Here is a 13,140-nt window from a genome sequence, read left to right as displayed (position 1 = left end):
TCTGGCCTAATAGCTAAGGTCTTAGACTCGTACTCTGGCCTAATGGTTAAGGTCTTAACTCTTACTCTGGCCTAATAGCTAAGGTCTAAGACTCGTACTCTGGCCTAATGGTTAAGGTCTTAGACTCTTACTCTGGCCTAATAGCTAAGGTCTTAGACTCGTACTCTGGCCTACTGGTTAAGGTCTTAACTCTTACTCTGGCCTACTGGTTAAGGTCTTAACTCTTACTCTGGCCTAATAGCTAAGGTCTTAGACTCGTACTCTGGCCTACTGGTTAAGGTCTTAACTCTTACTCTGGCCTAATACCTAAGGTCTTAACTCTTACTCTGGCATACTGGTTAAGGTCTTAACTCTTACTCTGGCCTAATAGCTAAGGTCTTAGACTCGTACTCTGGCCTAATGGTTAAGGTCTTAACTCCTATTCTGGCCTAATAGCTAAGGTCTTAGACTCGTACTCTGGCCTAATGGTTAAGGTCTTAACTCTTACTCTGGCCTAATAGCTAAGGTCTTAACTCTTTCTCTGGCCTACTGGTTAAGGTCTTAGACTCGTACTCTGGCCTACTGGTTAAGGTCTTAACTCTTACTCTGGCCTACTGGTTAAGGTCTTAACTCTTACTCTGGCCTAATAGCTAAGGTCTTAGACTCGTACTCTGGCCTACTTGTTAAGGTCTTAACTCTTACTCTGGCCTACTGGTTAAGGTCTTAACTCTTACTCTGGCCTAATACCTAAGGTCTTAACTCTTACTCTGGCCTACTGGTTAAGGTATTAACTCTTACTCTGGCCTAATAGCTAAGGTCTTAGACTCGTACTCTGGCCTACTGGTTAAGGTCTTAACTCTTACTCTGGCCTACTGGTTAAGGTCTTAACTCTTACTCTGGCCTAATACCTAAGGTCTTAACTCTTACTCTGGCCTACTGGTTAAGGTCTTAACTCTTACTCTGGCCTACTGGTTAAGGTCTTAACTCTTACTCTGGCCTAATAGCTAATGTCTTAACTCTTACTCTGGCCTACTATCTAAGGTCTTAGACTCGTACTCTTGCCTAATGGTTAAGGTCTTAACTCTTACTCTGGCCTAATAGCTAAGGTCTTAGACTCGTACTCTGGCCTAATGGTTAAGGTCTTAGACTCTTACTCTGACCTACTAGTTAAGGTCTTAACTCTTACTCTGGCCTACTGGTTAAGGTCTTAACTCTTACTCTGGCCTAATAGCTAAGGTCTTAGACTCGTACTCTGGCCTACTGGTTAAGGTCTTAACTCTTACTCTGGCCTACTGGTTAAGGTCTTAACTCTTACTCTGGCCTAATACCTAAGGTCTTAACTCTTACTCTGGCCTACTGGTTAAGGTCTTAACTCTTACTCTGGCCTAATAGCTAAGGTCCTAACTCTTACTCTGGCCTAATAGCTAAGGTCTTAGACTCGTACTCTGGCCTAATGGTTAAGGTTTTAACTCTTACTCTGGCCTAATAGCTAAGGTCTTAACTCTTACTCTGGCCTAATAGCTAAGGTCTTAGACTCGTACTCTGGCCTAATAGTTAAGGTCTTAGACTCTTACTCTGGCCTAATAGCTAAGGTCTTAGACTCGTACTCTGGCCTACTGGTTAAGGTCTTAACTCTTACTCTGGCCTACTGGTTAAGGTCTTAACTCTTACTCTGGCCTAATAGCTAAGGTCTTAGACTCGTACTCTTGCCTACTGGTTAAGGTCTTAACTCTTACTCTGGCCTACTGGTTAAGGTCTTAACTCTTACTCTGGCCTAATACCTAAGGTCTTAACTCTTACTCTGGCCTACTGGTTAAGGTCTTATCTCTTACTCTGGCCTAATAGCTATGGTCTTAACTCTTATTCTGGCCTAATAGCTAAGGTCTTAGACTCGTACTCTGGCCTAATGGTTAAGGTCTTAACTCTTACTCTGGCCTAATAGCTAAGGTCTTAACTCTTACGCTGGCCTAAAAGCTAAGGTCTTAGACTCTAACTCTGGCCTACAGGTTAAGGTCTTAACTCTTACTCTGGCCTACTGGTTAAGGTCCTAACTCTTACTCTGGCCAAATAGATAAGGTCTTAGACTCGTACTCTTGGCTACTGGTTAAGGTCTTAACTCTTACTCTGGCCTAATAGCTAAGGTCTTAGACTTGTACTCTGGCCTACTGGTTAAGGTCTTAACTCTTACTCTGGCCTACTGGTTAAGGTCTTAACTCTTACTCTGGCCTAATAGCTAAGGTCTTAACTCTTACTCTGGCCTACTAGCTACGGTCTTAGACTCGTACTCTGGCCTAATGGTTAAGGTCTTAACTCTTACTCTGGCCTAATAGCTAAGGTCTTAACTCTTACTCTGGCCTAATACCTAAGGTCTTAACTCTTACTCTGGCTTACTGGTTAAGGTCTTAACTCTTACTCTGGCCTAATAGCTAAGGTCTTAACTCTTACTCTGGCCTACTAGCTAAGGTCTTAGACTCGTACTCTGGCCTAATGGTTAAGGTCTTAACTCTTACTCTGGCCTACTGGTTAAGGTCTTAACTCTTACTCTGGCCTACTGGTTAAGGTCTTAACTCTTACTCTGGCCTAATAGCTAAGGTCTTAGACTCGTACTCTTGCCTACTGGTTAAGGTCTTAACTCTTACTTTGGCCTACTGGTTAAGGTCTTAACTCTTACTCTGGCCTAATACCTAAGGTCTTAACTCTTACTCTGGCCTACTGGTTAAGGTCTTATCTCTTACTCTGGCCTAATAGCTAAGGTCTTAACTCTTATTCTGGCCTAATAGCTAAGGTCTTAGACTCGTACTCTGGCCTAATGGTTAAGGTCTTAACTCTTACTCTGGCCTAATAGCTAAGGTCTTAACTCTTACTCTGGCCTACAGGTTAAGGTCTTAACTCTTACTCTGGCCTAATAGCTAAGGTCTTAGACTCGTACTCTGGCCTAATGGTTAAGGTCTTAACTCTTACTCTGGGCTACTGGTAAAGGTCTTAGACTCGTACTCTGGCCTACTGGTTAAGTTCTTAACTCTTACTCTGGCCTACTGGTTAAGGTCTTAACTCTTACTCTGGCCTACTGGTTAAGGTCTTAACTCTTACTTTGGCCTAATAGCTAAAGTCTTAACTCTTACGCTGGCCTAAAAGCTAAGGTCTTAGACTCTAACTCTGGCCTACTGGTTAAGGTCTTAACTCTTACTCTGGCCTACTGGTTAAGGTCTTAACTCTTACTCTGGCCAAATAGCTAAGGTCTTAGACTCGTACTCTTGGCTACTGGCTAAGGTCTTAACTCTTACTCTGGCCTAATAGCTAAGGTCTTAGACTTGTACTCTGGCCTACTGGTTAAGGTCTTAACTCTTACTCTGGCCTACTGGTTAAGGTCTTAACTCTTACTCTGGCCTAATAGCTAAGGTCTTAACTCTTACTCTGGCCTACTAGCTAAGGTCTTAGACTCGTACTCTGGCCTAATGGTTAAGGTCTTAACTCTTACTCTGGCCTAATAGTTAAGGTCTTAATTCTTACTCTGGCCTACAGGTTAAGGTCTTAACTCTTACTCTGGCCTAATAGCTAAGGTCTTAGACTCGTACTATGGCCTAATGGTTAAGGTCTTAACTCTTACTCTGGGCTACTGGTTAAGGTCTTAGACTCGTACTCTGGCCTACTGGTTAAGTTCTTAACTCTTACTCTGGCCTACTGGTTAAGGTCTTAACTCTTACTCTGTTCTACTGGTTAAGGTCTTAACTCTTACTCTGGCCTAATAGCTAAAGTCTTAACTCTTACGCTGGCCTAAAAGCTAAGGTCTTAGACTCTAACTCTGGCCTACAGGTTAAGGTCTTAACTCTTACTCTGGCCTACTGGTTAAGGTCTTAACTCTTACTCTGGCCAAATAGCTAAGGTCTTAGACTCGTACTCTTGGCTACTGGTTAAGGTCTTAACTCTTACTCCGGCCTAATAGCTAAGGTCTTAACTCTTACTCTGGCCTACTAGCTAAGGTCTTAGACTCGTACTCTGGCCTAATGGTTAAGGTCTTAACTCTTACTCTGGCCTACTGGTTAAGGTCTTAACTCTTACTCTGGCCTACTGGTTAAGGTCTTAACTCTTACTCTGGCCTAATAGCTAAAGTCTTAACTCTTACACTGGCCTAAAAGCTAAGGTCTTAGACTCTAACTCTGGCCTACAGGTTAAGGTCTTAACTCTTACTCTGGCTTACTGGTTAAGGTCTTAACTCTTACTCTGGCCTAATAGCTAAGGTCTTAACTCTTACTCTGGCCTACTAGCTAAGGTCTTAGACTCGTACTCTGGCCTAATGGTTAAGGTCTTAACTCTTACTCTGGCCTACTGGTTAAGGTCTTAACTCTTACTCTGGCCTACTGGTTAAGGTCTTAACTCTTACTCTGGCCTAATAGCTAAGGTTTTAGACTCGTACTATGGCCTACAGTTTAAGGTCTTTACTCTCACTCTGGCCTAGTGGTTAAGGTCTTAACTCTTACTCTGGCCTACTGGTTAAGGTCTTAACTCTTACTCTGGCCTAATAGCTAAGGTCTTAGACTCGTACTCTGGCCTAATGGTTAAGGTCTTAACTCTTACTCTGGCCTAATAGCTAAGGTCTTAACTCTTACTCTGGCCTAATAGCTACGGTCTTAACTCTTCCTCTGGCCGAATGGTTAAGGTCTTAACTCTTACTCTGGCCTAATAACTAAGGTCTTAACTCTTACTCTGGCCTAATAGCTAAGGTCTTAGACTCGTACTCTGGCCTACTGGTTAAGGTCTTAACTCTTACTCTGGCCTACTGGTTAAGGTCTTAACTCTTACTCTGGCCTAATAGCTAAGGTCTTGGACTCGTACTCTGGCCTAATGGTTAAGGTCTTAGACTCTTACTCTGGCCTACTGGTTAAGGTCTTAACTCTTACTCTGGCCTACTGGTTAAGGTCTTAACTCTTACTCTGGCCTAATAGCTAAGGTCTTAGACTTGTACTCTGGCCTACTGGTTAAGGTCTTAACTCTTACTCTGGCCAAATACCTAAGGTCTTAACTCTTACTCTGGCCTTCTGGTTAAGGTCTTAACTCTTACTCTGGCCTAATAGCTAAGGTCTTAGACTCGTACTCTGGCCTAATGGTTAAGGTCTAAACTCTTACTCTGGCCTAATAGCTAAGGTCTTAACTCTTACTCTGGCCTAATAGCTAAGGTCTTAGACTCGTACTCTGGCCTAATAGTTAAGGTCTTAGACTCTTACTCTGGCCTAATAGCTAAGGTCTTAGACTCGTACTCTGGCCTACAGGTTAAGGTCTTAACTCTTACTCTGGCCTACTGGTTAAGGTCTTAACTCTTACTCTGGCCTAATAGCTAAGGTCTTAGACTCGTACTCTGGCCTACTGGTTAAGGTCTTAACTCTTACTCTGGCCTACTGGTTAAGGTCTTAACTCTTACTCTGGCCTAATAGCTAAAGTCTTAACTCTTACACTGGCCTAAAAGCTAAGGTCTTAGACTCTAACTCTGGCCTACAGGTTAAGGTCTTAACTCTTACTCTGGCTTACTGGTTAAGGTCTTAACTCTTACTCTGGCCTAATAGCTAAGGTCTTAACTCTTACTCTGGACTACTAGCTAAGGTCTTAGACTCGTACTCTGGCCTAATGGTTAAGGTCTTAACTCTTACTCTGGCCTACTGGTTAAGGTCTTAACTCTTACTCTGGCCTACTGGTTAAGGTCTTAACTCTTACTCTGGCCTAATAGCTAAGGTTTTAGACTCGTACTATGGCCTACAGTTTAAGGTCTTTACTCTAACTCTGGCCTAGTGGTTAAGGTCTTAACTCTTACTCTGGCCTACTGGTTAAGGTCTTAACTCTTACTCTGGCCTAATAGCTAAGGTCTTAGACTCGTACTCTGGCCTAATGGTTAAGGTCTTAACTCTTACTCTGGCCTAATAGCTAAGGTCTTAACTCTTACTCTGGCCTAATAGCTACGGTCTTAACTCTTCCTCTGGCCGAATGGTTAAGGTCTTAACTCTTACTCTGGCCTACTGGTTAAGGTCTTAACTCTTACTCTGGCCTAATAGCTAAGGTCTTGGACTCGTACTCTGGCCTAATGGTTAAGGTCTTAGACTCTTACTCTGGCCTACTGGTTAAGGTCTTAACTCTTACTCTGGCCTACTGGTTAAGGTCTTAACTCTTACTCTGGACTAATAGCTAAGGTCTTAGACTTGTACTCTGGCCTACTGGTTAAGGTCTTAACTCTTACTCTGGCCAAATACCTAAGGTCTTAACTCTTACTCTGGCCTTCTGGTTAAGGTCTTAACTCTTACTCTGGCCTAATAGCTAAGGTCTTAACTCTTACTCTGGCCTAATAGCTAAGGTCTTAGACTCGTACTCTGGCCTAATGGTTAAGGTCTAAACTCTTACTCTGGCCTAATAGCTAAGGTCTTAACTCTTACTCTGGCCTAATAGCTAAGGTCTTAGACTCGTACTCTGGCCTAATAGTTAAGGTCTTAGACTTTTACTCTGGCCTAATAGCTAAGGTCTTAGACTCGTACTCTGGCCTACAGGTTAAGGTCTTAACTCTTACTCTGGCCTACTGGTTAAGGTCTTAACTCTTACTCTGGCCTAATAGCTAAGGTCTTAGACTCGTACTCTGGCCTACTGGTTAAGGTCTTAACTCTTACTCTGGCCTACTGGTTAAGGTCTTAACTCTTACTCTGGCCTAATACCTAAGGTCTTAACTCTTACTCTGGCCTACTGGTTAAGGTCTTATCTCTTACTCTGGCCTAATAGCTAAGGTCTTAACTCTTATTCTGGCCTAATAGCTAAGGTCTTAGACTTGTACTCTGGCCTAATGGTTAAGGTCTTAACTCTTACTCTGGCCTAATAGCTAAGGTCTTAACTCTTACTCTGGCCTACAGGTTAAGGTCTTAACTCTTACTCTGGCCTAATAGCTAAGGTCTTAGACTCGTACTATGGCCTAATGGTTAAGGTCTTAACTCTTACTCTGGGCTACTGGTTAAGGTCTTAGACTCGTACTCTGGGCTACTGGTTAAGTTCTTAACTCTTACTCTGGCCTACTGGTTAAGGTCTTAACTCTTACTCTGGCCTACTGGTTAAGATCTTAACTCTTACTCTGGCCTAATAGCTAAAGTCTTAACTCTTACGCTGGCCTAAAAGCTAAGGTCTTAGACTCTTACTCTGGCCTACAGGTTAAGGTCTTAACTCTTACTCTGGCCTACTGGTTAAGGTCTTAACTCTTACTCTGGCCAAATAGCTAAGGTCTTAGACTCGTACTCTTGGGTACTGGTTAAGGTCTTAACTCTTACTCCGGCCTAATAGCTAAGGTCTTAGACCCGTACTCTGGCCTACTGGTTAAGGTCTTAACTATTACTCTGGCCTACTGGTTAAGGTCTTAACTCTTACTCTAGCCTAATACCTAAGGTCTTAACTCTTACTCTGGCCTACTGGTTAAGGTCTTAACTCTTACTCTGGCCTAATAGCTAAGGTCTTAACTCTTACTCTGGCCTAATAGCTAAGGTCTTAGACTCGTACTCTGGCCTAATGGTTAAGGTCTTAACTCTTACTCTGGCCTAATAGCTAAGGTCTAAGACTCGTACTCTGGCCTAATGGTTAAGGTCTTAGACTCTTACTCTGGCCTAATAGCTAAGGTCTTAGACTCGTACTCTGGCCTACTGGTTAAGGTCTTAACTCTTACTCTGGCCTACTGGTTAAGGTCTTAACTCTTACTCTGGCCTAATAGCTAAGGTCTTAGACTCGTACTCTGGCCTACTGGTTAAGGTCTTAACTCTTACTCTGGCCTACTGGTTAAGGTCTTAACTCTTACTCTGGCCTAATACCTAAGGTCTTAACTCTTACTCTGGCATACTGGTTAAGGTCTTAACTCTTACTCTGGCCTAATAGCTAAGGTCTTAGACTCGTACTCTGGCCTAATGGTTAAGGTCTTAACTCCTATTCTGGCCTAATAGCTAAGGTCTTAGACTCGTACTCTGGCCTAATGGTTAAGGTCTTAACTCTTACTCTGGCCTAATAGCTAAGGTCTTAACTCTTTCTCTGGCCTACTGGTTAAGGTCTTAGACTCGTACTCTGGCCTACTGGTTAAGGTCTTAACTCTTACTCTGGCCTACTGGTTAAGGTCTTAACTCTTACTCTGGCCTAATAGCTAAGGTCTTAGACTCGTACTCTGGCCTACTTGTTAAGGTCTTAACTCTTACTCTGGCCTACTGGTTAAGGTCTTAACTCTTACTCTGGCCTAATACCTAAGGTCTTAACTCTTACTCTGGCCTACTGGTTAAGGTATTAACTCTTACTCTGGCCTAATAGCTAAGGTCTTAGACTCGTACTCTGGCCTACTGGTTAAGGTCTTAACTCTTACTCTGGCCTACTGGTTAAGGTCTTAACTCTTACTCTGGCCTAATACCTAAGGTCTTAACTCTTACTCTGGCCTACTGGTTAAGGTCTTAACTCTTACTCTGGCCTACTGGTTAAGGTCTTAACTCTTACTCTGGCCTAATAGCTAATGTCTTAACTCTTACTCTGGCCTACTATCTAAGGTCTTAGACTCGTACTCTTGCCTAATGGTTAAGGTCTTAACTCTTACTCTGGCCTAATAGCTAAGGTCTTAGACTCGTACTCTGGCCTAATGGTTAAGGTCTTAGACTCTTACTCTGACCTACTAGTTAAGGTCTTAACTCTTACTCTGGCCTACTGGTTAAGGTCTTAACTCTTACTCTGGCCTAATAGCTAAGGTCTTAGACTCGTACTCTGGCCTACTGGTTAAGGTCTTAACTCTTACTCTGGCCTACTGGTTAAGGTCTTAACTCTTACTCTGGCCTAATACCTAAGGTCTTAACTCTTACTCTGGCCTACTGGTTAAGGTCTTAACTCTTACTCTGGCCTAATAGCTAAGGTCCTAACTCTTACTCTGGCCTAATAGCTAAGGTCTTAGACTCGTACTCTGGCCTAATGGTTAAGGTTTTAACTCTTACTCTGGCCTAATAGCTAAGGTCTTAACTCTTACTCTGGCCTAATAGCTAAGGTCTTAGACTCGTACTCTGGCCTAATAGTTAAGGTCTTAGACTCTTACTCTGGCCTAATAGCTAAGGTCTTAGACTCGTACTCTGGCCTACTGGTTAAGGTCTTAACTCTTACTCTGGCCTACTGGTTAAGGTCTTAACTCTTACTCTGGCCTAATAGCTAAGGTCTTAGACTCGTACTCTTGCCTACTGGTTAAGGTCTTAACTCTTACTCTGGCCTACTGGTTAAGGTCTTAACTCTTACTCTGGCCTAATACCTAAGGTCTTAACTCTTACTCTGGCCTACTGGTTAAGGTCTTATCTCTTACTCTGGCCTAATAGCTATGGTCTTAACTCTTATTCTGGCCTAATAGCTAAGGTCTTAGACTCGTACTCTGGCCTAATGGTTAAGGTCTTAACTCTTACTCTGGCCTAATAGCTAAGGTCTTAACTCTTACGCTGGCCTAAAAGCTAAGGTCTTAGACTCTAACTCTGGCCTACAGGTTAAGGTCTTAACTCTTACTCTGGCCTACTGGTTAAGGTCCTAACTCTTACTCTGGCCAAATAGATAAGGTCTTAGACTCGTACTCTTGGCTACTGGTTAAGGTCTTAACTCTTACTCTGGCCTAATAGCTAAGGTCTTAGACTTGTACTCTGGCCTACTGGTTAAGGTCTTAACTCTTACTCTGGCCTACTGGTTAAGGTCTTAACTCTTACTCTGGCCTAATAGCTAAGGTCTTAACTCTTACTCTGGCCTACTAGCTACGGTCTTAGACTCGTACTCTGGCCTAATGGTTAAGGTCTTAACTCTTACTCTGGCCTAATAGCTAAGGTCTTAACTCTTACTCTGGCCTAATACCTAAGGTCTTAACTCTTACTCTGGCTTACTGGTTAAGGTCTTAACTCTTACTCTGGCCTAATAGCTAAGGTCTTAACTCTTACTCTGGCCTACTAGCTAAGGTCTTAGACTCGTACTCTGGCCTAATGGTTAAGGTCTTAACTCTTACTCTGGCCTACTGGTTAAGGTCTTAACTCTTACTCTGGCCTACTGGTTAAGGTCTTAACTCTTACTCTGGCCTAATAGCTAAGGTCTTAGACTCGTACTCTTGCCTACTGGTTAAGGTCTTAACTCTTACTCTGGCCTACTGGTTAAGGTCTTAACTCTTACTCTGGCCTAATACCTAAGGTCTTAACTCTTACTCTGGCCTACTGGTTAAGGTCTTATCTCTTACTCTGGCCTAATAGCTAAGGTCTTAACTCTTATTCTGGCCTAATAGCTAAGGTCTTAGACTCGTACTCTGGCCTAATGGTTAAGGTCTTAACTCTTACTCTGGCCTAATAGCTAAGGTCTTAACTCTTACTCTGGCCTACAGGTTAAGGTCTTAACTCTTACTCTGGCCTAATAGCTAAGGTCTTAGACTCGTACTCTGGCCTAATGGTTAAGGTCTTAACTCTTACTCTGGGCTACTGGTAAAGGTCTTAGACTCGTACTCTGGCCTACTGGTTAAGTTCTTAACTCTTACTCTGGCCTACTGGTTAAGGTCTTAACTCTTACTCTGGCCTACTGGTTAAGGTCTTAACTCTTACTTTGGCCTAATAGCTAAAGTCTTAACTCTTACGCTGGCCTAAAAGCTAAGGTCTTAGACTCTAACTCTGGCCTACAGGTTAAGGTCTTAACTCTTACTCTGGCCTACTGGTTAAGGTCTTAACTCTTACTCTGGCCAAATAGCTAAGGTCTTAGACTCGTACTCTTGGCTACTGGTTAAGGTCTTAACTCTTACTCTGGCCTAATAGCTAAGGTCTTAACTCTTACTCTGGCCTACTAGCTAAGGTCTTAGACTCGTACTCTGGCCTAATGGTTAAGGTCTTAACTCTTACTCTGGCCTAATAGCTAAGGTCTTAACTCTTACTCTGGCCTAATAGCTAAGGTCTTAGACTCGTACTCTGGCCTAATGGTTAAGGTCTTGACTCTTACTCTGGCCTAATAGCTAAGGTCTTAACTCTTACTCTGGCCTAATACCTAAGGTCTTAACTCTCACTCTGGCTTACTGGTTAAGGTCTTAACTCTTACTCTGGCCTAATAGCTAAGGTCCTAACTCTTACTCTGGCCTATTAGCTAAGGTCTTAGACTCGTACTCTGGCCTAATGGTTAAGGTCTTAACTCTTACTCTGGCCTACTGGTTAAGGTCTTAACTCTTACTCTGGCCTACTGGTTAAGGTCTTAACTCGTACTCTGGCCTAATAGCTAAGGTCTTAGACTCGTACTATGGCCTACAGTTTAAGGTCTTTACTCTCACTCTGGCCTAGTGGTTAAGGTATTAACTCTTACTCTGGCCTAATAGCTAAGGTCTTAACTCTTACTCTGGCCTAGTAGCTAAGGTCTTAGACTCGTACTCTGGCCTAATGGTTAAGGTCTTAGACTCTTACTCTGGCCTACTGGTTAAGGTCTTAACTCTTACTCTGGCCTACTGGTTAAGGTCTTAACTCTTACTCTGGCCTAATAGCTAAGGTCTTAGACTTGTACTCTGGCCTACTGGTTAAGGTCTTAACTCTTACTCTGGCCAAATACCTAAGGTCTTAACTCTTACTCTGGCCTTCTGGTTAAGGTCTTAACTCTTACTCTGGCCTAATAGCTAAGGTCTTAACTCTTACTCTGGCCTAATAGCTAAGGTCTTAGACTCGTACTCTGGCCTAATGGTTAAGGTCTTAACTCTTACTCTGGCCTAATAGCTAAGGTCTTAACTCTTACTCTGGCCTAATAGCTAAGGTCTTAGACTCGTACTCTGGCCTAATGGTTAAGGTCTTGACTCTTACTCTGGCCTAATAGCTAAGGTCTTAACTCTTACTCTGGCCTAATACCTAAGGTCTTAACTCTTACTCTGGCTTACTGGTTAAGGTCTTAACTCTTACTCTGGCCTAATAGCTAAGGTCTTAACTCTTACTCTGGCCTACTAGCTAAGGTCTTAGACTCGTACTCTGGCCTAATGGTTAAGGTCTTAACTCTTACTCTGGCCTACTGGTTAAGGTCTTAACTCTTACTCTGGCCTACTGGTTAAGGTCTTAACTCTTACTCTGGCCTACTGGTTAAGGTCTTAACTCTTACTCTGGCCTAATAGCTAAGGTCTTAGACTCGTACTCTGGCCTAATAGTTAAGGTCTTAGACTCTTACTCTGGCCTAATAGCTAAGGTCTTAGACTCGTACTCTGGCCTACTGGTTAAGGTCTTAACTCTTACTCTGGCCTACTGGTTAAGGTCTTAACTCTTACTCTGGCCTAATAGCTAAGGTCTTAGACTCGTACTTTTGCCTACTGGTTAAGGTCTTAACTCTTACTCTGGCCTACTGGTTAAGGTCTTAACTCTTACTCTGGCCTAATACCTAAGGTCTTAACTCTTACTCTGGCCTACTGGTTAAGGTCTTATCTCTTACTCTGGCCTAATAGCTAAGGTCTTAACTCTTATTCTGGCCTAATAGCTAAGGTCTTAGACTCGTACTCTGGCCTAATGGTTAAGGTCTTAACTCTTACTCTGGCCTAATAGCTAAGGCCTTAACTCTTACTCTGGCCTACAGGTTAAGGTCTTAACTCTTACTCTGGCCTAATAGCTAAGGTCTTAGACTCGTACTCTGGCCTAATGGTTAAGGTCTTAACTCTTACTCTGGGCTAGTGGTTAAGGTTTTAGACTCGTACTCTGGCCTACTGGTTAAGTTCTTAACTCTTACTCTGGCCTACTGGTTAAGGTCTTAACTCTTACTCTGGCCTACTGGTTAAGGTCTTAACTCTTACTCTGGCCTAATAGCTAAAGTCTTAACTCTTACGCTGGCCTAAAAGCTAAGGTCTTAGACTCTAACTCTGGCCTACAGGTTAAGGTCTTAACTCTTACTCTGGCCTACTGGTTAAGGTCTTAACTCTTACTCTGGCCAAATAGCTAAGGTCTTAGACTCGTACTCTTGGCTACTGGTTAACGTCTTAACTCTTACTCTGGCCTAATAGCTAAGGTCTTAACTCTTACTCTGGCCTACTGGTTAAGGTCTTAACTATTACTCTGGCCTACTGGTTAAGGTCTTAACTCTTACACTAGCCTAATACCTAAGGTCTTAACTCTTACTCTGGCCTACTGGTTAAGGTCTTAACTCTTACTCTGGCCTAATAGCTAAGGTCTTAACTCT

The sequence above is a fragment of the Triturus cristatus genome, chromosome 12, assembly GCF_964204655.1.
Source record: "Triturus cristatus chromosome 12, aTriCri1.1, whole genome shotgun sequence".
In the NCBI taxonomy this organism is placed as follows: Eukaryota; Metazoa; Chordata; class Amphibia; order Caudata; family Salamandridae; genus Triturus; species Triturus cristatus.
The sequence above is the reverse complement of the archived record's forward strand: the minus strand, read 5'-3'. Positions refer to the sequence as shown.